Source organism: Catharus ustulatus, chromosome 5 (genome assembly GCF_009819885.2).
Source record: "Catharus ustulatus isolate bCatUst1 chromosome 5, bCatUst1.pri.v2, whole genome shotgun sequence".
NCBI classification, from domain to species: Eukaryota; Metazoa; Chordata; class Aves; order Passeriformes; family Turdidae; genus Catharus; species Catharus ustulatus.
In genome coordinates, this window is record NC_046225.1 from 56,973,960 (window position 1) to 57,000,513 (window position 26,554).

The following is a 26,554-nucleotide window of genomic DNA, read 5'->3' on the forward strand; positions in this document are numbered from 1 at the left end:
CACTAGGTACCAAACAAACAGCCCTGGGGTTAAACAGAATACTTCAGGGAAATTCCTTATATGCTTTAGGTCCACACAATACAGACTGTTCAGTAGTCAGGTGCTGAGGTCAAATTCACTACCTAGCCAAACAAAAGGGGCTCTTTGAAATACCCAAGCAGTTGTATAAATGGCAGCCTCTGAGTTGATCCTAGGACATAAGATGTTGTTTTTCCACAGTGGTTTTTCCAATTCTCATCTGTGTGCAGAAAGCAACAAAGAATTTCATATTTAAGTCAGTCTACTTCAAAATTCTGAACACAAAACTTGCCAAGAAAAACAATTATAGCTCTGTCTTGATAGTTAAATACATCCTCCTTTCCAGCTCCTAACCATCTCTTACTACATTCCCAATTAACATAGAATTAAGATTGTCCTTTATGATCATTCAAGCTACAGCACAGTCCTAGAAAAGCAAACACAATTTTCACTCCTTTAAACATCATACTTCCCTTAATTTTCATGTGCAACAAGTCCTTGTTACCAGCAGAGTGTTTCACTTCCACTTTCGTTTTAATTGCGTACACCAACAAAATTTTGAAGAAGGCAAACCGAGCTAGACACATCCATGAAACATTTCTACAGTCAGTTTTCAGAGCAGAACCCAAGACAAGACCAGATAGTTTCACTTCAAATATTCACAATCATATGAGAAGCAGTGAAACAATTCATTCCAATAACCCTTATAAACCTTTGGCAGGGCGGTGGACCGAATAAAGAAATACAACAGGCCACAAAGTCTGAGAAGTTAATAATGTTCCCTCAGTGTCCTACAAATAAGAGTGGTCTGGCAGTAACTACAGAGCAAATGCCCATTTTTCTGAAGCAATTTGGATGAACCATCTTCAAAAATTAGTTTATCGACCTGCAAAATCGTCACTATCACTTAAAACCTTACAGCCGCCTAAAATCTCCACCCACAGTCAGATCTGAAGGTAAAACACCAAGGACAGATAGCAAGCCACAATATCTAGTCTTTAAGCAGTTACACTTTTACTGTATTCTGAAAACTCTGTATATCCAGTTGGAATGCTTAGCTCTCCTACTAAAGTCTTTTCAAACACTTCACAGACCCCAAGAATACAGTAGTGAACAACAAATGACCAGAATTAAAGAAGCACTTCTTAAAACATTTCTACTAAAGCGTAAGAAATATCTATTCAAATAAATAATCAAGTATTACATTCATATTTAAAGAATAAAATCATTTGGGTTTTATTTGGTCAACAAGGCAATGGCTGCCTTGTTCTTTGGCTTTCGTAAGAATGTTAATGTGCTGCTGACAGCCTTTTGGGCACAGAAAACTAAATATGATAAAAGAAAATCAAAACCAAAAAAGTCATTGTAATTTTGCTAACTTCTGGCAGGAAAGAAAGTTCAGCGTCAGGAGTCTGCAAACCAATACAAATCAAGTGCAGAAATAAGTTCAATAAAATTAATTTTAAAAGTGAGTCAATGCCAGCAAAAATTTTGCTAGTCTTCAAACTGAAAACGCCTCCCAAAAATTTAACACATAAATTATGATGCAGCTCATGACATTGTGACATTCTCCTTCAAGTATTTAACCCTTATTCTTTCTACATTAGCAATCATTTTAAATCTTTGCACAAAAAGAAAAATGAAATGCTAATGGAAATGGAAACCATACTGTCAAACTGTTTTGCCTCAAACAACACAATCATACCTTGCAGTTTCACAGAAGATTAGCAAAAACATGTGAAATAGCCACCCTTACTCAAAGGTGTTCACCCAATTCAATCTTGCCAAGGACTATCTAGCAGCAAATGGTGCAGTACAGAGGGTGATGGCAACAACAATTTTTCCCCAAAACAACACATTTTTATTTTACAAAACAGTCCACTGTAATGAGATTTCTAGTTCAATTGTACCTGTTCATGCAGACTTACTCTCCTACTTCACCCTGGAAACTGGGAAGCAGGACATCTTTTCCAACATTCCGCTGATTTTACAATTAATGCCTCCAGGTCTCATAGCATGGAAATAAGTACAGTAATTTCACGCTTCTAAGCCGCACCATTTTGACTAAAATTTAGCTCCCAACCCGGAATTGCAGTGTACACTCAGGAGAGGTCAATATATGAACAAATTTAGGAAATTTCCAAACCCGGAAGTGAGAGCCTGCAAGCGCGGTGGCGCTGCCTGCCCCCGACAAGCGTGGCAGCAGCAGCTCTGCCCAGCCCCAGCAGGCGTGGCAGCGCTGCTCGCCCCCGACAAGCGCGGTGGTGCTGCCCTGCCCCAACAAGCGTGGCGGCTCTGCCCAGCCCCGGCAAGCACGGCAGCAGTGGCGGCCGGGCACGCCCCTCTCCCGCTTCCTGGCAGCTGTGGCGAGTGGGGCCGGGGCCACTCCCTGGTGGCCGCCCCGAGCAGGGTCAAGCCAGTAAACCCCGTGATGCCATGATTCTGTTACTAATTCGCAACTTTGTTGAAGTTGCACGCAAATCCTCGCTGCAAACAAAAGTGTGGCTTACAATCTGGTGCAGCTTATTTATGGAGGAAAAACGAAACGTTGCTGACACCCCAGAAGTGCGGCTTATAATCAGTGCGGTTTGTAATTGTGAAATTACTGTACCAGTTTTCTTATAGTTGCCTGCTTTATAATACACATTATTTCAAAGAAGCCTACCACACTCTTGCCATCTCCCTCCTAAGACTCAAAACCCATCTGGTTGTCACAGTGCTTTTCCATCCCTCCTTCCACTTCTTGGCCTTCCTTGCTTCCAGCCCAGTGTTCCATTCAACCTTTGCTTAGCTAATTTCAGCATATTATTTCAGCAAAAAATGAACTCAACAATTAACCTGAAATAGCTCAGCATGAGGAAGAAGACATGCTGAAGGCCTAAATTGCAGCTTCCCTTAGCTTCTGAAGAACTACAGCCAGAGGACAGGTGTTTTAGCACCAAGAAGTCCTACTAGCTTATCTTACACAAAAATGTGTATAAAAAAGCACTGACAAGCTTGATTCAAGTATCTTAGCTCAGCTGGTAAGAGCATGGCTCTAGTAACGCCAAGGTTGTGGGTTCAGTTGGAGTATGAGTCATCCCTCCAGATCCCATCTAACTAAGAGTATTCTGTGTGTTTCTGTATATTTTCTAGTTTTACCCATCCTTTAAAGTAACCATGATTAGTATTCTATTTCTCTGTATTCATAATTCATAGTATTTCTTCCTGACCAACACCTAGGTGTCAGCCTGGGAACCAGGGAAGCAGCCAGGATTATTCTCAGGCTGTTTGAGTTTTGCTCTCAGGCCCCTCAAGGACAGAAACCCAAAACAAAGATTATAACACCACACACAGAGTGTGTTTCTAAAGGCATGTCTTCCACTCTGTCCAACGAACTTTCTTTAAATTACAGTAATTTCAAGATTATAAGCCGCACCTGATTATAAACTGCACGTCCGGGTGTCGGCAACTGTCTTGGGTTACAATACAGAGTGTGATAAAAGGTATCTATTCTATCATCATCTGTTGAGGGTGGGGGCAGTGATCCTTATCTCCGTGAGTGATATTCAGCTAATGGACCATCCATTGAAACCAGGCAGGGCATTGTTCTTTATCCTTTCACAACCCATCCTTCCTCCAGAAAGTCATTTTCTGCTAATGGCCCATTGAGTCCCACTGTGGGACTGATAAAATTACTGCATCCCATTGGAAGTTGCTCCAGCCAGCACAAAGAGCCCAACATTTCTTACCAAGATAAAAACAGAGGTTTTGGGACACTAAGGGAGCCCCTTTTTCCAGCAGACTCCAGAGGAAAACCGGATTTCTCCACATTACCACTGGACCTCTGGAGGGAAACTGCACCTTGTACAGGAGCACTGCTCCAACTGAATCACATCTATCACTGCAAGAAGACTGCAGCCACTATTTAATGGGACTGCTACCAACACCCTGCCTGACAGGGTGTCAGGTTGTGCCCTGACTTTGTCAGGGTTTGGAGATTGTTTCTTTGTAGTGCTGTATTTCTATTTTAATTTCCCTAGTAAAGAACTGTTATTCCTAATTCCCATATTTTTGCCTGAAAGCCCCTTGATTTCAAAATTATAATAATTTGGAGGGAGGGGGTTTACATTCTCCATTTCAAAGACTCCTGCCTTTCTCAGCAGACACCTGTCCTCCAAACTAAAACAGCAACTTTTCGTTCTTTGTCCATATATAAGCCGTACCTGATTATAAGCCGCACTTTGGGTTCGGACCAAAATTTTAGTCAAAATGGTGCGGCTTATAATTGTGAAATTACTGTATTTTCCATGATGCACACTATTTAAATCCATTATTTCCTACAATGGATGTTCTTTCTTGCTCATGTAATAAAGTCACCATGCTGCTGTTTCTTTTACCACTCAGAACCGCATACAGTAACATATAGAGGCTTCCATGAAGGTCATTACTTGAGTGGGCCAAGAACACAGAAGCGATCTCTGACTGACAGAACAGCACCAGGATAAGCTCAGAGCTGAACAGCCTGTGATAACCAGGACGGACCCACCGAGGTCTGTCATCAACAGGGGAGCAAACCTGGGGCCAGGACTGGAGCCAAGGAACAACCGGAGTTGGAGCTATCTGGGACATCACGGACTCCCCCTGACTACAGCAGGACGGGAGATCTGCGGGAATCGTCAGTCGTCTCCTCTCCCACAGAGAGAGGTAATATATGGGTTTTTAGTTCAAAAGCCTGTCAGTTCATTTTTTGGAGTAGTGAACTCCTGGCTTTTTCTGGGAAGGAGTTCCTCTTTTAAACATGATAACTCCACACTCCCGGGAGCAAGAAGGTGCACTCTCAGCTCTGAGAGATGCTTTCACAGATTTAGGTTGCACCGGAACTTTTCGCTGTTAAAGTCTCCCCATTTGCAGCGCGGAGGATGACTCCCCTCCGCAGCCATTTGCGCTCAGTCCCATGCGGAGCTGTCCATGCTCTGTGTCTCCATGCAAGACCGTGACGGCTTTTCCCGCACAGACCCGGCTCTCCACTGTGGGGATCGGTGCTGGGTCCGGGCGTGGGGGGATGTGATCGATCCCTGCCTGCCCAGTTCCTGGCGCCACCGCCACGGCTGATCTCAGCGGGGTGGTAGCAGTGCGTGCAGCGCTTCCTTTGTCTGGGGAGCGACTGGTTGTGCGGGGCTCTCCTATGAACTGTGCCTTTGAAGCTGAAGTGGAGCCACGCAGGATCCCCCCTGCGTCTGGCAGAGAGGGGACAAGTCCGCTCTCCACGGGGCCGCAGGGAATTCTCCCCATGCCCAGTGGAGGGGATCTTCTCTCGCTGGTGTAGGCAGGAGCTGACTCCTATGTTGCCACCGCCACACTCGCTGCCGCTGCTCGTCAGATAGCGGCTGAGACAATCGCTTTCACAGCAGTCATGTCCCCAGAGTGCGAGCTCACAACCAGCACTGGCTGGGGGCGGCCCATCCCCTCTGCTTGCCAGGTTCTGCACACATCGCCTGAATTTGCCGTGCCAGCATTCAGCCCCCTACCCAGCAGCTGGTGCAGGATGGGGGCAGCGCCGGCGGGGCAGGACCGCCTACAGCCAAGGAGGAGGCGGCACCAGCCCGTCCCTCCACAGTGCCGATGACATCGCTTGGCCTGCCTGCCGGGGCCACACCATCCCTTAATAAGGGGGCTGGGGTGGTGCCCATCCAACTTCGAAGACGCCTGACTCCAAGAGGGAGCTGTCAGTGCCACCCACCCCAGAGAATGGGGCAGCACCGGTTCCTCCCTCCTCTCTGATTTTGGAGCCCGACCTGCCTATTTGGGCAGAGTGTCACCCCTTCCCCTCTCCAGCGGAGATGGGGCCACCCTTTCTTCTCCCCTCAGTTTCCTCGCTTGTTCACCTGGAAGTGATGGTCTCTTCATCAGATTCGTCCACCTCACCAGCTAGAGGAGACCTGCTTGCCTGCCTGAACGGACCGCCCCCATCAGTGTTTCCAGCTCCTCCGTCACTCCCACCCTCTGCTGACTGCAGCAATGGCTTCACCTTCATTTCAGAAGGGAGAGCAGCTGGAGCTGGTCCCATTCCTGTGATGGGCATTGGGGAAGGGGATGCTGGGGCAGATGTTGCTAATCCCGGTCCAATCTCTCAGCAAGACTGGAAAAAGAGAAAGAAAAAATCTAAATAATCCTGTTGCGAATCACCTTTGCCTCATTACAGGCTTCAGCTGAGACACATCTAGGTCCTTGCTGTTGACCTGCAAGCTGCCCGCCCTGGCCTATCATGCCAGGGGCAGAGTGCGATCACTTCAGCTTTCACATGCTGACCAACTCACCAAACACCAACCAAATGACAACACTGACCAGATGACCCTTCTACAAGCAGGGAATGGACATTCATCTTCATGTTTGAACTGTTGATGTGTGTTCTGGTGAATGGTGGCAGTTTTCACTATTGTATTAGAATTATCACTTAGTGGCGAATTTCTCACTGCTGTATTTCACTTGGTATAGGTTTTCACGCAGAAGAAGACACCAGGTCCTTGTCACTCAAGATGTTCCCAGGACTCCTGAGTTGTGTTCGTTCTTCTTTGCAAAGGGCCCTGCAGAAGATCACAAATACTTCTCTTTCTTTCTTTTTTAAAACTAAAAGGGTGAGATGTTGGCCTGGGAACCAAGAAAGCAGCCAGTTTCTCAGGCTGCTTGAGCCTTCTTCTCAGGCTCCTCAAGGACAGAAACTCAAAACAAAGATTATAACACCTGCAGTATATGTGACTCTACTCACGGAGTGTGTTTTTAAAAGGGTATTTCTCCTCTGTCCAATGAAATGTCTGTAAATCATTTTCCACGATGTACACTATCTAAATCCATGATTTCCTTCAATAAATGCTCTTTCTTGCTCATGTAAGAAAGTCGTCATGTTACTGCTTCTTTTCACCCCTCGGAACCACATACAGTAACAACCATCTAGTACTGTGAAGATGCATCCTTTTTCTTTCCAGTAAGACAACATGGTACCTGTGATTGTTCATCACTGTTTTGTAAGAAAACAGTGATTTCTGTGAACCTGATTACAGACCAGGCTGCACACAGAGCTTCCACTCTGTTGGAATAAGGAAGTCTTACCACTTGTCAACATCAAGAGAAATTAAGAGTCTTGACTACTGTTCATGGGATAGTATAAACAGACATGAGGCAACATAAAATAAGCTTCCTAGTGCTTCAGAGACAAAAGAATAACATATCACAGATGCATAGCTTCTTGGGATATTTACTTAATAAACAAAACAAACTAGTTTTACTTGGATTCTTTTATAGCAGTGTTTAAAAGTAGTCAGTTGGATGCATTTAGAGTTCACATAGGTGGGTGGTATCAAACATTATAGCCGAATCAGAATAGGACATGTTCTTATCATCCTGTATTAATAAAATCACATTTTATCAGTTTCACTTTATAGAAGTAAATAATTATGTCTGTCAAGCAATTTTGAGATATAAACTCTCTTACAATAAATCAAGGGCAAAAAACAAATTAACTTCAGCAGCAAAAGTTTCATTCCAAACCATCCATTTTTCTGCAAGCTAAGTTACTATCATTTACAATAACTAATCTCTTTAAGAAGCCATACTAAAAATCAAGGCCCTACTGCTAAAAGCCTCTAATCTAAAAGCCTCTCTCTACAAGTGTTATAGATAGCTGAAATACTTCCTTATCAATTTTGAATGCCACTTTTCAGATTCACAGTTGGTAACATCTGGGTAAAATGTTGCTTTTTGTGCTTACCCACCTTTCTCAATTGCTATTTACTTAGCATGTGTGGGCTTCCACTAAAGTGGTTAATAATAGTTTCCCCCAACACTTTTATCTCCTCACAAGATACTGTTGTGCAGCTGAGCATTGAACTGAAGCAAAGACCTGATCCTGATTAAAAAAATACCCAGCTTTCAGCTCAATCAATTCCCCCAAGCAGTCCACCTCCAGACATAAGTGAGCAGCCAGAACACACAAAATAAGCAGAGAGGGAGAGAAAGCAACAAGCACAAAGGAGGAACATGCCTTCCTGCAGAAACAGCCCATTTCAAGGTTGGGTTAAACCAGTCACAAGGTTAACATCCTCCAAAGCTGCAGAGCTAGGTCCCAACCCCACCCTGCAACACTGCCACTGTAAAACCAGCTATCAGCAGTGGAGCTTCACAAGACCAAAGCCAAAACATTACTTTAAATGCAGTCTTGGAATGAAATCCAAGTGAATGTATAATGCAGGTTCATATGCTGAAGTCAATGGAATCCTTTTTAGTGGCTCTTATCTGTATTTTAGACTGACACATCACTGTGCAGTTTCCAAAGTAACTAGAATACCCTCTACAGCACTGATAGTTTCAGGAAATATATTCAAGGAACATGAACCAGGTATGAACAAGAGACTGAGGCAGCCAGGTTCCATTAAAATACAGGCAAAGTTTTTCAAATAAAATTTTAAAATATACTCTGGGAAAGACAGAACTGTCTCTGCATATTTCATTTGCAATTAAAATCCACCAGTAGGAAGGGATATAAATATATTTTTCCTTTCTGTCACTTAACAATATAAATTTTGGAAACTATATGATATTATATAATCCAGTTTTCATATTTAAGAAAACAGTAATAAGTATTTGGCACTAAAAAAAAAGGCAATTTCATTTTCACTTTAAAGCAATCTTTAATACTTCAGGCCATGAAAATAACTGAAGACAGTGGTATTTTCACATACATTCACATACAATGTTACAGCAAGAAGTTACCCTTGCAACCTTCTATATATAGTAATCTATGGTAGAAGGAAGACTCCTTCTCAGAATAACTACCTTTCATATTTTTTTCAAAATCATCACACCCGATTTGCATATGGTTTTGCTTTCTTAACAGTATAGTATTTCTTGTTTGTTGTTTTCCAAGTGAAAATACTGTGTAACATATCAAAACGAGGAAAAACTAATCAAGATTGTCATTTCCAAACTACTAGAGAGAAACAACATCTTTTTTATATGCTTTAGATCTAGGCATAAAAAGAGAAGACCCACCTACTTAATGCATCTAGTGAGGGCAGAAGGGAGGATGCATTTCAAGTAAAAGCCTGTGGCTGGGACAAAAAAAAATTCAGCAGATTGACAAAAATTATTAGTCAAAGCTTATAATTTCCTAGCAAAGCTCACTGAACATGCTTCTACATGAAAACTGGGTATATCTAAAATATAATCACTTATTAAGCCACTCACTCATTTGTCAAATGCTACACATATTGAAAAACAAAACAAAAAAACCAAAAAAACACATACATATCATTCAGGAGTTATTCTTGACAAATCTCCACAGAGCCACAAGGAATAATTCACCAATAAAAATAAAATAACATTTCTTTGAAAAATGTCATTCAAAATAACATATTTAATTTGCAGGAAACTCTGAATTTAAGTAATTCAGTTCACAGAGCCACTAGATGGAACTGAGAAAAACTTCCTTTATCTCTGTAACATTATCACATACGTTTAATAACTGCATACAATTAACCCCTTCCTTTATTCTAAACCACAAGGTGAGGAGCATTCAGAACTTTCATGTGTGGAAAGTTTCTCCTTTTAAGGAGAAAGTACACAGAGCCTAGAAAACCAAAATGTCTTCAGCAAATTTTAATTCAACAAAAATCTCACTTAAATGAATACTCTATCACAATGTTTGTTTGCTTTTAAACACAGCTTTAAATAAGTTAAGGTATAAACTACTATTTTTAGTAAACTACTCATCTCAGTTCTAAAAGCTGAGCACATGACAATTTCTTACAAATGAACATTAACTAGAGAAACATAGTATATAAAAAAAATCAATCAAGTATTAAAATTTTAGCTGGAGACAGTACAAGAGGACTGGGATGCTGACAGTTTTTAAATTATTCATAATGCACAAGAAAAGGTAGGAAACAGAAAGTGTTGCCTAGGGGAAAAGGATCAAAGCTATCTTTGCATTCCTCTAAATTCCGAGCTACTGCAGAAGTTAAGCTTCACATAATCCAAGTAGCCTCAACAACAATTCCAATTTACACAAGCTTCTGTGGTGCTGCTTGTAGTTTGCAACACAAGCTACAGTAACTCGGTGATGCATTCCCTTTCCACCTCAACCTCTAGGAAACGCTGAAGAAGATTCACCTGTCTGCATAGAGAGAAAATCCCCTGATATATTTAAAAATCTTGGCTAGAGACCACAGGAATGAGATCGAAATGGTCAGTGGTTCTTACCTCTTAATTTGAATTCTGTTGAATCTAATGAGTCAACAGTTCTGAATGCTGACAAGCACATTATCTTCAATTTCCAAGATGAATTTTAGTTAAAATTCTACCATACATCTCATTATACAGATTTAGAGTCCACCTCTACCGTTGAAAAATGCCATAGGTTTTTTGGATTTGAAAGAAAATGAGCAAAATCCAGAAAGGGCAGAAAAGGTATAAATAAACTCTCTTCCTCTAAGTTTTAATCTCTCAGAGAAATCAAGTAAACAAGGGCAAAATTTCTGACAATAATCACATTCTGTTTGTGCTGATTCTAAATTTTAACAACACATTATAATTGTATTCACCCTTCCTCTTTCAGATATGCAGTTTCCATAGTAACTGGAGATACTTAGTAGTAACCAAAGGCAGAATAACACTAACTTATGTAATAACTTGAAACTCACCTTCTTTCTAAAAATGTGTATATGCTTATTTTAGGACAACCAAGTGGTTATTTATTTTTTACACACTCCCTATGTGGTCAAGATAAACATCTCAAGTCTCTGTATTTTAAAAAGCCAGTTTCACAGACAGGATGTAACAGACTAATCCCAATGAAGTCTTCTCATACATCAGGATTTCTGCAGTAAATTGGTCAACACTTGAGTAAAATAACAGACTTTTGATTTCTGAACAGTCTTTGACAATGCAATTTAAAAAAAAAAAACCCAAGTAATTTTCTTAGCTTTCCCACATCGCAGCTCTTTACTATGCATTCCTCTCTCCAAATTCCGATTGAGAATGAGTACAGAAAAAACACAAAAAAAGCTGTAAAGATGTACAAGTTAGAGAACACAACCTAAAAATCAATTAGAAGGCTATCAAACTGCTTACTTCACACAAATGCTAAAAAACCCCAGTATTTTTAGTTGATTTTCATAGTAGTAGTATCATCATGAGAAGTCTTATCAAGATCAACAGCTCCTGTCACTGGGTGCAGTCCTCTTTTGACAAATACATGGCAGCTCAACCTAGCTATGACAGATCAGTATCCCTGCAGTCAGGTAGAAGAAAATGAGTCATGCCCAAGCTGCGTGGGCTCAGCTTGTCACAATCGGGTAGGAGGTCCTCAGAAAAACAGAGCTGTCTTCAGAAAGCTTATAGCTGAAAGGGCAGCACAAAAACCTGCTGATGGAGACATGACAAAGCTCAAACATTTCAGGGAGCGACACTGGGGGTATTAAGAAAGGGTCTGCTACATACTATTACTCTAAGACAAGAAAAAAATGCCAGTTAAATAACCTGTGTAAATCACAACACTAAGACTGAATCCCCAGAAGAGGTGAAGAAAAAACCTCAGAGGACACCAGAAGGTGCAGAACACCAGAAGGTGCAGAACACACTAGCAGAAGCACTGAAGAGTTACAATCAAAACAGTGGAAGGTTGTAAGGTAGAAAAACTCAGCTAAGGGCAAAGGAAGTTACAAGTGCTTGATGTCTTATCTCTGAGTGGGAGTCCAATGCCACGCAGCTACATAAACGTCAGGATTTTTCCTGGTTAATTGTTTTTAATATTTGCTTCAAAACTGTCTACAAATCCAGCCACTCAGTTTTTTTAACTGTATCTCATAGCTATGACAATGCAACTGCTGACTCAGCTATCAAAACACAGATCTCTCCTGAACTTCTTTTATTCCTCATCACTAAAAATAAAAAACATGCTAAGAAATTAAAAATTTAACTGATAAATTAATTATATTTCAAAGACAGATGACTGCATTGAGATGCTATCAAAAAGTAGATGGTAGCTTGACATCAACACCCCTTAGAGGAGACAGGAGTTGAAATTTCTGCTCTCCCACCAGAACCACTAAAACCAGATCACAAGAAGCTTTACTAGAGACATACAGAAGAAATGGAATTGCAAAAAACAAACAAACAAAAAACAAACCTGTAATGCTGAGTCTCCATCACTACAGAAATCTATGAGCAGTTTACTGAGAAAGCAACAAAAATCCCATAGTTCACAAACTTTTAAGAACAGTGCATGCCAAACTAGTCATGCAAAAGCATTTTGCTATGTGCCCAAATTCACCGTCCTCTTTGTATTAGCTCATCATACGTGAAGTCTCACATACAAGCACCAAATTCCACACGTATTATTCAAGCCCCAAAAAGGTCACTGATGCAGTTTACAGTCACCTTAACAATGAAATTCCATGAACAGCTCTGTTCAGACTACCACTAGGTGCCATCATAGGAAGCAGACGATCCTTGTTCCCCACTCTTGACAGCATGGTCCTCCCTCTTCTTTGCACTGGTGCTGGCTTAAAGCAAGTCAGGAAAGAGTCTGATAAGAAATTCATAGTTTTACCTGTTGCCTGTGGCTCTTGTCACATTCCTGCAAGCCAAGGCAACAGACAGTGCTCATCACAACATTAAGGGCAAGTTGGGCAGTACAAAGGGAGTGTGAAACTCCTTCCCTCCTTGTGGGTTTCCAGCAGTGGGATGAGCATGCCTGCTCCTACCAGCTCTCTTGTGGTAACAATATCGCATGCATGGTCAGCTGGGGTCAACTTCAGAGAAAAAAGCCCCACTTAAACAGCCACCCACATTAGAACAGCCTAGGCCAATTGTAGAGTCGCAGCTAAAAACACATTTTCCAGAAACCTTCGCTTCTCAAATGACAAAGTCTGATTAATTTGAAGAGCTCAGAGTTTTAAGACGATGGCTAAGTTCCAGAATAGAAATGTAATTAAGAGAAAAATCTTTGAATTACTAAAAAAAAAGGTTACATTATGTTGCCTATTGTTTCTTCAGTAAATACAATGCAGTGCTGTAGTTAAAACTGCTTTCAAATAGTATAAGACATCATTTGAGAGAAATTTATTAGCCAAATACAGTGCAGGCTCTCTGTTGCACCCAAAGGCAGACAAATTTATCCATGATCATGGATTAAATTTAAACATTAAAAGAAACCATAATTATCCAGAATTACAAAGCAACTTAAAAACGGGTGAACACAAAAATGTGAAAACCCAGTGTTATCTTCAAGCTTAGAAGAGAAGGTTCCTTAAAACCTTCTACCAAATTAAGTAGTGAAGAAGCAGAGCTGGAGTGAATAGCAAATAGCCTCATGATGCTCCCTCCAAGGGAGACACAGTTCTGTCAGCGCAATTTTCATAATCGTGACTAAATACCTTCAAGCACAGCGTCACATGTTACATATTCAGCTGTCATTTAAAAATACTGTTAAAAAGGCATATATACAGACAAGACAACAGCAATGATAATCTATATACTCAATTAAGTAAATACCTGAATATCTGATTAAATACGGCACAAACAGAATCACAGGCTCTTCCCTAGCCCTAAAACTCATCACACATCCTTTTTCTGCCAAGCATCTTGATTATCTTTGTCAGCTTCTTCTCTAAGCCAATGAAAACCACTAATATCGGGAACCTGTTAAACAATCTACGTAATTTGACTGTTATAGATAAAAACTTTCCAACCTATATTTAACCTAAATCACACCCACAAAAATTTACTTCCTCTTAAGCTACATCTCAACAACAGTAAAAAAAAAAAAAAACAGAAAAAAAAGTTTTAAAAAAACTCCCAGTGCTTCTGTGAACCATTTCTTACATACCCATCCCGCAACCTTTTCCACATCAAAATAATGCAATACTTTGATGAAAAAAAAAAATAATTCATAGGTTCTGAACCTCTCAAGCCACATCACTACATTCCTCTATACTTTTTGGAATTAATACTCAAAACTAGACAAAAAAGTGGAATCAAAAATAAATGAAAAAAAAAAAAGCCTTCTGTAGTGTAAACTCGATCAACATACACTAGGATGGCATCTACTTTCACCAGCTGTATGGACTAATTTGTGACTAGAAGTCCTGAATTATTTCCTACCACTCTGTTTCCTAAACATCTCTATCTGAGCATCCCACAGCCTCTTCCTAGGGCAGCATTTTATATTTAGCAGTTTTTTATCTTCTGGGTAGTACTTCTCAAACCAGTCAAAATTACTGAATTAAAAGTTAATTCTGTTGTTCTGCACATGAGTGTTGGCATTCTCTCCTAATTCAACAGTGCATTTGCAACTTTTACCTCTTAGGAAAATGATAGCTAATATAACTAAAATCACCCCCTGGAGAAGTAATCTGGTTTTTTCCAAACCTTCAAGAGTTCTTCCAGCTTTGCAAAAAGTAACTTAAAACTATTTGGGAGGTAGTTAGTTAGATAGGCAAACAACCTCCATGACAAATTGAAATACATATTTATTAAGTAGATGGACATAGAACTACGTTGAAAGCTCCTAAAATTTAAAACTGTTTGTAAGATGGGTGTTTAAACATATGTATTATCCAGACCATAATGTCATGTAACACAATAAATCCATTTATAGCAAGTTAAATTTCTCAAATAATTGTATTTCTTCTTCACCAGAGTCACTGTAAGAGAACATAGCTTATAGACATCCGAGTACCTTTAGAGTCCATAAAACATTTTTTAAAAATAGTTTTTTCCACACATCAAAATTGATAAGGCACAAAAATGTAGACAGCATCAGCAGTATTCATAGTACGAACCACTTAATACCACCTACATCCAGATCAGTTGCAATCAAAAACCAAAAAGAGAGAGAGCTGCTCCGATACAGCACTTCCACAACACCCTTGGGAGGTGCAACTGCTGCTTACAGACTGCGGATGTTCCAACTTCCTCAGTTTATACAGCAAGCCAACAGACTGGACACTTCAGATTTCAGAAATGTCGCGTCCTCAAACAGGACCGCTAGATCACGTAGCCTTGCATCTCTACCTTGGAGTTATTGCATGACTACTGCTGAAGTTTCATTAATCATAATTAAAATTCACGTCTTTAAGGTGTTGGGCCAAGAAGAAACCCAGGTATGTGTCATCAGCTGAAGTTCAGCACTTTCAGTTGAGGGTGTCAATACTATTCCCAACAAGACCAGAAGTTTTTCTCTGAGAAATGCACACTACTTTGATTCTGAAGGGATACGGGTTTTTCTTGTTTCGTCCACCTTCCATGTTCTTCCTTCCAATCATGGAGCTTTTTGAAAAGCACATTATGAGACAGGACAAACTTCTAAATGTTTCTGAGTATTTCTAATATACAAATCCCATTTTCTTAAGTGAGCTGTCTAAAGGCAGTAAAGCTTCCTCTTGTTCATTACAAGATAGATTCAGAATATGTCTAAGCGATTCAGAGTCATCATAGCCTGCTGAAATTACATTATTTTAAATGTTTCAGTACAACCGCTGGTTTTAATTGCGGGCATTCCCAACTGCCCTAAGTACAGTAATGTGACTTTTCTTTAAAGAATTAAGTGCAGGCTGGAATGCCTCCCACTTTCCTGGAGAACTAAACCCCCCTGGGGGCAGGGATGGACAGCTCTGCCTTCCCAGGAGCCGCGGTGCAGCGGGACTCGCTGGGCACCGCGGGTCTCCCGGCCCCGCCGCAGCGCCGGCCCCGCCGGAGGCCGCCCCGGACACCGCACGGGCGGCACCGCGGGAGCCGACGCGGAAGCGGCGCCTCCGGATCTCAACAATATCGCTATTCAACAGGATCCTGCACACATCCTGCGGCGGGCTCCCTGCCGGGAAGGGCCGCGCCGGGCAGTACCGCAGTGCCGCCGCCGCAGCCGGACCCCCTGCAGACCGGCCCGGCGCCCTCTGCACAGCCGCACCGCGCCCGGCCCCGCGGCGGCGGGAGGCGGCTCGGAGGCGCCCGGGAGCGCCGCGGCCGCCGGGAGAGCAGCGTCTCACCCCTGCACCGACAGCCCGCCCGCCGGCGGGACGCGCGGGGCCGTTACCTGTCACCGGCTCCGCCGCAGAGGCGGCCGCGCCTCCCCGTCCTCCCCGCCGGCCGCCGCCGTCCGCAGCCTCCAGCTCGCACCCCGCGGCGGCGGCGGGCAGGAGCAGCCCCAGCAGGAGCAGGCAGGTCGGCACCGGCCGCACGCCGGGCGCTCGGAGCCCGCCCATCGGTACCGCCGCTGCCGCGGAGCGAAGGCAGGAACGCAAGGACGGAAGGAAGGAACGCAGGGCTGGAGCTCCGCGCTGCGCCGCGGTCGCTCCGGCGGCACCGACCCGCTCCGCTCCGCGCCGCCTCCCGCCGCTTCCGGCGGGCCCCGCGCCGCCGGGCGACACGTCACCGCGCGGTGACGTCACCGGGGAGGGGGCGGCCAGCGGCGCGCGGCCCCGGCCCCGCTCCCCGCGCGGCCCGGCCGGGACAGGGCAGGACAGGGCAGGACCGGACAAGGGCCGGGACCGCTTCGCCGGCACCGCACCGCCGGCACCGCATCGCCGGCACCGCATCGCCGGGAACGCATCGCCGACCGCCCGAGCACTTTTGTCGGGTGCGGGGAGCAGCCGTCCCGCGGCGGCCCTCGGGGTCCGTGCCGGGACCCGGCTCCCCCGGGCCGCCAGGCGTGTCCCGTACCGCTCAGGTCCAGCTGGGAAAGGTGCCACGTGAAAATAAGACACTGAAACTGCAAGGCAAAACGAGACCCTGGACTTTGTTGAACTTGCTCTTATGGCACCACCAATGCAGAGACACCTGCTTTCTGAAGTTTAGGTTCAGTGTGTACCACAGCACTCTCAAAACATCAACAGAACGAGAAGAGTTTCAAATCTGATCCCACACAACCGAAACCAGGAAAACTAAGTCTTTACAAAGATTCAACTGTGATTTCATTGTGCTTAAAATCTTGCCCAAACCACCCCCCCCACACACACACTTTTGCTTTTATGTTTCTATCAAGCCGCTGAATGGCAGTAAAGTCTTCGTGCTTTGAGGTATCCAAACCTGTGGTACTTTACAGCAGTACGTTTATACCCATTTAACAAGAATAACACAGCCTTTAAAAACCAAATTCAATCTTGTATCTTAGATACACAGTACATGAAACAATAATGCAGCACAGATGCTAAAAGCTATATAAACATTACGTTTGCTATTAACTATTGCAATTACCTAAGAAACAACAGAAGAGGGGTGGAAAGAGCTTTGAGAAAAGCCTTTGCCTGCTAAGTAGAACCTACAGGAGACAGGAGCACGAAATGGAGTTGTACAAGCTCCTTCTGCAGGTCAGCAAAATCCAGAAAGCTAACTGTGAAATCATTACAGTACTATTAAATGCAGCAGGAAACAATTTCCCTAATGATATAGTTGGCATGCAAACTCCATCCCAGTAGAAACATAATTTTATGGGAAAAAAAAACCCCAAAACTTCTAAGTAATCATATAGCATATAAAGATTTGTAAAATGTCTCTAAACTTAATGAACTCTGATTGAATTCTGAAGTCTGTGCATAGTGTTATCATTCCTGCTGGTGAATAGAACAGCTTTTAAAGACCAATAGTATCTGACCAGATCTTGTGCAAAGAGAACAATGAAAAGCCTGTATCTTAAGAAAGCTTGTTCAGTATTGTTTAACTTTAGGGAGGGGAGCTGGAGCAGAGTAAATTTCCAGATGGAAACAAAGAAACCTGCTGTTAATTTAATTAATTAGTTAATGATGTATTACAGAAAGAGAAGAATGCACAAAGGGTACATGAAAGAGTTTCCTGGACAAGTGTGAACTGTTTTAACTGAGAGTTAGTGAAGTCAAAAGATCCAGACTGCACAGGTACTGTAAAGAAAAGCCTATTCTGTATCAGAATAGCTGTGATATGGGGACACTCCAAGAAAACTATGTGGGCCTAAAATAGTAAATGATCCTTGCTAAAAGTCCTCTTCCAATATTGGTTCATTTTCACCTCCTGCTTTTAACTACAAGTCCCCAAATCATGAAGCATGGAATGGATTGTTTTCAAGCAATGTCTGTGTTCTGGAGTTATGGGGATGTCACTGCTGGTCAGGACACCATAGCAGAAGATCTCACAGTGAGAACCTTCTTAGCTGGAAATGCCTCATGATGCAGTGCCACTTCATATCATGCACAATCAGCTGCATGAGGTCAGAATCAAGGAAAGGCTGCAGCCTAACCCATTAATCCACAGAAACCTAAATAATAAGAGGTTTCAATATGAGGACACAAATTCTAAGGAGTGCCCTGCAAGGCTTCATTACAGAATCAGAGAAAAATGTATGACTTCTAGAGTTCCTCTAGTCTAACTGCCCTACTCAACCCTGAGGAACATCACTCATAACCAGATGCCAGTTTCAGACTGGTCACCACTGCTTTTTATGTGGAGTGGTTCAGACTGCCATCCACCTCATCTACTTACCTATTCCCTACTGGACTACAAAGATGCTGTGGATGTCACAGCAAAAGACCCTTGCTAAAATGAGTATGTTCTGCTCTTAGCTCTTCATAGAGCCAGCTCTGTCATGACCAAAGGAATTGTGCTGGTTTTTCTGAATTGACTGGTCCTTTGTCATCCCAGAAATGGCTTCCAGAAATATTTCCTTCATTATGTCCTCTGAGAGAGCTACTTGGTAAGGATGACTGCTCTGCAGTTTCCTGCACCTTGCTTTGATGATGCATGTGACATTCGTTTTTGTTTTTTTTTTTCCAGTAACTGGAAATCCCATCTGAAAATCCCATCTGATTACCACAGTCTTTAGAAGGTGATAGGAAGCAGCACAATGGAGTTACTCACCTCCTTCAGCACCTTTACAATCAACTCCAGTTCAGCCCTAAGGACTTCCAAACAGCTGCTAAATTTGCTGAAGTCTCCTCCAAACCTCGCCAAACTAGGTGTAGAGGTCTGTGAACCCTAAGTGCTGACCTTGCTAGTACAGAACAAGTGAAAAAGGGCTTTGAGCATCTCAGCCTTTTCACAGTTCTTCATCACTAGTGACCTGCCCCATTCATCAGCAGAGCTGTGTGGTTTTTGGGTATGCTTGCTATTTAGAATCTACATCTGAATGTAGACAGCTGTAATAGAAGGGCTGGAATTTTTTGTGGATGGAGAATGAATGGTAATCTGGACATGGGTCGGTGGATGAAGCACAGAGCAGCAAAAGAGTTTTCAGCTTGGACTATGCTATTGGCATCCAAATTACTCAGCACATCTATGTGCAGTTTTACAAGACACCCGGTTCTGGAGAAAAAGAGCAATGAAGAAATCCTGATGACTCACAGAGGTGAGACAGGATGGAGACACTGATTACTATCAGCTGCTAAAGGCTACAAAGAGGCATATCCAAAATCTCTGCATTGTTCCCAGACAAGAGAAACCGAGGAGAACCTCAGAGTTGGTATCACTTCTCTCCTGTGGCATTGCCATGGGTGCTGGACCCAGCACCATCTGGACAGAGGCAGATGGGCAGCATGGTCACCACTGCCTTGGCGCCCCGTGGCTGTGCGGGCTTCAGGGGAGCTCGTGTTCCCGGTGCTCAGAGCGCGGAGACACCCTGAGAGCGTGAACAAAAGTTAATGTTTCTTTGGTTTGAGGTCCGCTCTGAGTACGGCCGCCTTTCCCGAAGGAGGTCTGGTACTGGCGTATGCTGCATTGATAGAATGTTGCAACAGCATTTCCCACAAGTGCCTACCTTTATCTTTTTGCAGGGAGCAAACTGGTCTCGAAGGCTTAAGAGTTCTGACATTTATGTTACTTTCTGTCACGAATCCTGATGAGTATCAATGGACTCCTAGAGTCTTGGTCGAATTCTCTGAGTGTCATTTGCAGTATGGATAACCCGAGTGGCTTTTATTTGAGTCCTGTCCTGCATCCTTCCAGTGATCTTCAGAGCAGAAAGCTTTTTTTCCTTTTATTATTGTACATTAATTGCTTTGATTTGCCTTTCCCGTTAGCAATTTTATCATTCACCTAGCCTTATTCACCACATTGATTTATCTGAACAGAAAAAGGAAGAGGAAATAATCTTCAGAGTTTAATGCCAACAGTTCTTTCCAATATATACATTTAGCCAGCCCTACAATAACCCTGAAGCGGGTTTGAGCAATAGAGTAAAGGAAAAACAATATGTTTTTTCTGCTTTTTGGTGCTATTTTCAGTCTCTCCAAACTACAAGCTGTGAATGCTCTGGGTAGATGAGAAGACTGATGAGGAAAAATGAGCCAGACTAATAATAACAGATGAGAAAGAAACCTGGTGGGGGAAACAGAAACAAAGCACGAATTTAGAAAAAATGCTACAAGATAACCTTACAGGAAAGAAGACTCAGAAATTAATGCAATAACTTTTTTAAAATTTTTATTATTATTATTAAAAAACAATGTAAGTACAAACTGGCAATAAATTCAAATTCAAATAACCCATGTCCACCAGATTATTGGTGAATTGTCCAAGAAACATTTGATTCTATTAGTGCTGTGAAAAAAACCACTCATTTTTGAACAGGACTGAGATTAAAATTCAAATATCTTCTCTTGATTAGAGAAGATATTCATATTTGCACCCAAATTATAAAACTTTCTAGTTCTCAGATTTCATGTGCTAATAAAATATCAAACGAAGGTGGAATTTTATAAGATTTATATTTGTCAGGAAGAGAGGATCAGTTTAGGAACCCCTTTTCAGTTATTTCTGGATTACTGAAGTTTATGTTTTGGGGAAGGAAAGTTGTTAGTTCAAGAGGAAACTATATAAAATATTTTAAGTGGTCCTGTATTTCCAGCTGTTAATGGACTAAGAAACTATGGGTCACAGATTGTTATCTCAGTCCAATAAGATAATTGGAACGTAGAGAATGGAAGTTAGTGAAACATTTTCCTTATCTGATGGGAGTATTAGCCCTTAGGATCTTCTTATCAGTGACCATGAGTCTAGATATCCCTTAAGCGAGTAAATTTCCTGGTAATAGGCCAAAATGCTGCAAAAATAACAAAATCTCTTTCGATAAGAAAGAAGGAACAGTCATTATGGGCAAAACAAGAGCTGCAGATCTGCAAGAACTTTTTTACTAAGATTCCTAATTTGAGAATTTTTTTTTTCAATCAGTATTGTCTCAGGCATTGCAGAAAATATTTTCTTTAACTTATGGAGTAAAGACAAATATAAGTCTTGGAACACACAATGTTCAGCTGAGTCTTGTATTTGCATAGAAGCTTTGCTTATCCTTTCTTCAAATTGTTGAGTTCTTTATGGGAACAAAGATGCCATTCCAGTTAGAAGATGTTGGCTAGGCAGACTGTGGTTGGATTCTGTTTATTTCAAAAATAAACGAAGACTCAATCTGTTTACACAAGATCTGGAGGCACATCCGGAGATACAGAGTCTGAAGGAAAACAATGGCAGAATAAGTGAATAAAATATTTCAGACAGCACTTTGATTTCTGGAATCTGTAGTAGGAGCCAAACAGCTTGCCAGGACACAATCTTACTGGTGGTGCAGGAGCAGGGAGGGATCTTGCTATCTTGACTATTTTGGCTTGTCAGATTATAACAAAGTGATGGGTTGTTATATACTTTGACAGCTAAAGACCATTTGGAGCAACACAAAAACAGTTGTGGAAATTAACTACTTCACAGGTTTAGATAATCAGAAATATGTTGAAAACTATCAAGGGAAATTCTGGAGATCATGATGTGACAAAGTTCATCATCTGATCAACCCAGAACATACATCACTACAACTGGTTTTGCCAAAATTGATTGTCAGACTGTAAAAGTCCAGGCATCTTATTAAATTTTAAGAAGACTTTGATTGTGGTAATTTTGCATTCACAGTAAAATCATAATGGGTTCATTTGTAGTTCAAACTGTCTTTAAATGATCAGTGTAACCATTCCTGATGTTTAATGAACTGCAATATTATCACAACAAATCCATACATTAAAAATAAATTGCTGGCTTTTTCACTATTCAAACAATGTGAGAATTTAACCAATTTCAAAATAGAAGTGAGAGCTATAGGCATGACTCAGCAAAAAAGGCTGTCTTAGAGGGAATGGAGAACAAAGCATTTTACCACCAAATGAAAAAAAAAATCCCAGTACATACATAATATTTCTTTCACTTTCCCCGAATCTCAGCAAATCTCTAAATCTGCCATTACCTACGCAGAGAGAGTCAGTGCTTTGTGTCTTCTTATTCCCTCCCTTCCTGCTAGACAGGAAACAAGCAAAAGCACAATCAGGAGGCGATGAGAATCATTACTGCACAACTACTTTTTATCTTACAACAAGCATATTGACCAACTGTGTAAAAAAAAAAAAAATGACAATTAAAAAAATCATTTGGACATAGTCATTTAGCACATTCTCATGAATGCAGCAAGTATTGAAGAGTGCCTCCTGGGACATGTTTGGCTATGTTTTTGCACAGAGAGAATAGTTCCTACTCACATGTAACAGGAACTGGCAGGATGGATTCTGCTTATTCAGGCTGGTAGAGGCATTCTGGGGATCAGTTTCAATTTTCTCAGTGTCTATGAAGTAACTGTTGACTTAAAAGGAATGTGAGTAGTGTCTTTCAGAATATATTTTTTTGTCTAAATAAAGGCTTAGTTCATAACATGTAAAGCTGTTCTTTACCTGAATGAGCATGCTCAGAAAAATGCTGTCAGATTAATTATTTACGATGGAAATAATTTGTCCCTTTAAGACAATATATGGGATAAGAACAAAGACCTTTATTTACAAACTTCTGAGGAAGCAGGAAGAAAGTGGCAAAAGCTTTTACTTCAAGCGCAGTTTTGATACTTTTAGAAACTGTTGATTGAAAAGTGGAGTGAGCAATCACTCAATCAGAGGTCAGAACTTCGGTGAGTAGGAGATTATATTCTCATGATCTGTGACTAACAGAGAGTAATAAAAAGCCTAGTGAACATGTGTATCATGTAAATACAATTCTATTGTCAGATGGTTGGTGGTAAATTGAAATGGCTGCTCTGAGGTCAAAGCAAGCAGACAGTTTCCTGGAATTTCTGCAGGCAAGTTGCACATCCTGTAAACAGGAGCTCTCTAGATCTGTGGCATTGCACTGCCAGGTACTGTGAGTGACACAGACTCCAATAAATAAGATCATTCTGCCAAGGCAGAGAAAGCTGGTCTCAAATTACCCAGAAATTTGAAGGACATATGGAAACCACTGCTCAGAAAATCAAATAACAGATATTTTTTCTTTGTCTCAATTTTTATTGAGTTTTTTTATTTTGAGTTGGATAATAGAGAGAAAGCATCAGAAACTGCATCCTCAGTTACAAGGTCACTGGATACAGACCATTTTCTTACAGTCAGAACACAACCTTGGGCATTTGGTGTTCTGATTTGGTACAAACAGCTGTATTTCTCACAAAATTTTTTTTAAAGAAGAGAGTAAAATTTCATCCATTGCTTACATTTTCAGAAAGAATATACATAGTTCAATTTTGTTCCTGCTTGCTTGGCAGGCTGTGGTACTTGCAAGATTGTGTGCAATGTGCTAAGCTTCCTTGTGCATTGGAGTTGAATGAGCTTTCATGACCTTCCTTGGATCTGGACTTTTTTTTATTTCTTTATCTGCCCGTTATGAAATTGTGACTGTTTTGGTTAGGGTGGGACAAAAAGGTTCTGTATTCAGTGAAGTTTTTCAGCTTTCTGATATGACTTGTATAGCACAGGTCATAATTTTTATCTTCTAGTTAATGAGTTTGAGCAGTTCTTTCTATATGTGCATAGTAGTTAATAGGAAATGCAGGAAAGGGCTCAACTAGAAGTCTAAATCAGAGACAGTCAACTCTGAAAAAGAGAGCAATGGGAACTTCAGGTTGGTAATTTCTTACTAAAATAAGCATCTAAAATCTGAAGCTTTTGAAACATGTAGAGGAGAGGCAAATCAGCTTTCAAAAAAAAAGATCATCAGTATCTTCTGTCTCTGTTAGGAAACAACCAGCGAGCAGTGCCCCTGATGCCTTTATTTCATATTCTTGGGACACAGGAATCAAAATACCTTTTAGGCCTTACAGATATAACTAGAAAACAGCCATAAAGGAAACTGCTCACTGCATGGAGTTGGAATGCACATCCCACAGCAATGGGTAAATTTTTCCTAATGTTTTAGCATCTGCCTTCATATTTATGCTGCTGTAATTTCAGATAATATCTTCAGAACTAAAATGACTAAAGAGAGACTCAAAAGAGTATTTGGTTCCTAAAATGTGCTCCCAGTGGGATTATCTGTGCTGACACCAGCAGTGCTCTCCTTCCCCTGGAATTAGTGTCTGTGATCATTCAGTATTGAAAGTCTTGATATCACACCAGAGCAAGTCTCTTCTACACAGTCTTGATATCTTTGTAATCTGTAAAAAGAGACAAGCTCAAGAAACAATTACCTATTAACTATGTTCATAGAATCACAGAATGGGTTGGGTTGGCAGGGACCTTACAGCTCACCTTGTATGTTGCTAATGGCTTCTAAACTATCAAGGCTTGAGGCAGATGTGGCACCTACAGAGTTACTGGAGAGAGACTGCAGTAAACCACAAACTATGTCAGTGGCTGCTGCTCCTTAAGGCCTTGTCCTGAGAGTTTTAAACTGAAAAGAATGAGTGGTGTACTTTTTAGATACTATCAACTTCCCTTTTTAGATCTAACTGATCTCACAGCCTGAAATCTCAGAGTGAAATAAGTGGGCTAGTGAAAATTTAAAATATATTACATTATGGAGGAAATAAAAAGCTTAGATGCCTAGCATTAGTCCTCACTGAAATCTTAATAAAGCACTGAGTCTTGAAAGAACATTTCTGTTCCATAATAGCCCTGCCTTTGAATGGCCTGGTCCCACCAAAAGCAGAGCTCACAACACTGACCTGTTTGCACTGGAACAATTTCCTGAGCAGCATCAGCAACCATCTCTGTTTAAATGTCTGGACTGAAATTAGGAGAGAATAATTTATCCTGCACTTGTAATTTAAAAATCTCTCCATGGTGTTTTCTAAGAAGGAACAAAACTTCCATCTAGAGAAAACTGAAAAGATGGCTTACATTTGCATCAAGAACATATTCATTTCATTGGGTTGTGCCCCGTTTTCTGAAAGATCTACAGTAAAGACTACAAAATGAGGACTAACAAAGCCAGTTCAGCCCAGAAATACAAACCTCAGGGGTAGAATTTAATCATTTTACAGAGACCAGGAAAACTCTGACAAACTAGAAAAAAGTGTCAAGCCGCTATTATTATTAATTACTATTGTAGATACCACTTAAGATGATACTTGGTTTTTTCTTTGCCCATATTGCCAGATTAATTTAAGCCTAACCCTAACCCTAACAGTCTCTGCCTTTTCTGTGTCAACAGTATTTTCACTTTGTCCTAGTCTTATGTTCTAGAATACTGTGTAAAGATCTAGTGTTTACAAAACAAAGAAGTTTATTGTACAATCTACCATCTCGGCCCTTCCCTCATCCAAAGTCTAGTAGTAGGCATGAGTTTTCTGGCAATGTTTTCCATTATTTGCTTGCAAGTTAGTGCCTAACACTCCTATGTGTGGGATTTCTTCGAAAGCCAAGGTGGCCAAGGTCTTAGACAGTTTTTTCCAACTTTGAGTGAACACATAGATTATCATCCAGCCTGAGGAAATGTGTATTTACTATGATGTCTGGTACTTCCTTGCTTCTCTCTCACTACTCCCTTCTAACTGAAATCCTGGCAGGCAATGCAGCACTCCCTTTGTCCACAGAGCTCTCCGGTGTCTGCACTTAGAATGGGCACCTAGGATGTTCAAGAAAACACCCTGGGCATCACTTCCTGCTGTTTCTGGAGGACTGCACTGACAGGAAGACCTTTGATATATTTGACTTTCTAAGACTGCAAACCCCTATATAAGTCTTTATTAACCTAGATTGTTGCAAAGCCAAACATCTACCACATCCACCTTTTAATTGCGTGTTTTCAAGACTGAATATTGATTAGCTGTCTAAATAAATAATACTTATCAACTCTTCACTATAATACTCACCCCTTAGTCATATTACCACCTAATGCAGGAATGGACTGATAGCAAATTTAAAGTTTTTTCAGGGTTTCTTTGGAACAGAATAGAAACATATTTCTCAGGGGAAGAGAATAATCCTAATCAGAAAGGTTCCTATTTTCTGTAAGCTGTAAACTGTAATTCCCATAGACAGGAAACCCAGATTAGACAAAACTATGTACGGATATTTGTTGAAGAATGCAAAAAGAGAAGAGAGAAGATAAAGCTCTGGAATAGAAAAATGTAGTAGTACAAGTCTGAATTTCAAAATCTATACAAACATATCAAAAAGATATTTAATCATTTGTTTGATTAACAAAACTTAGTTAAGCTTTTAAAATTTAAAAAAAAAAGTTGAATAAAGATGCAATATAAAGTCAGTAGAAGAAAGTGTACTTTGTTAAAAATACAAGT

At 41.3% G+C, this 26,554-nt stretch overlaps 1 protein-coding gene across 2 annotated transcripts in view; it reads right to left on the minus strand.

Annotated features, from left to right (window-relative positions):
- The window catches only part of STIM2 (stromal interaction molecule 2), a 77,079-nt gene extending 60,937 nt beyond the window's left edge, over positions 1-16,142 (minus strand). For both annotated transcript variants that reach the window (XM_033059933.1, XM_033059934.1), the window contains exon 1: positions 16,088-16,142. The gene's annotated coding sequence lies outside the window, so the exon portion shown is untranslated. The remainder of the gene's footprint in view (positions 1-16,087) is intronic.
- Between the last annotated feature and the right edge of the window lie 10,412 nt (positions 16,143-26,554).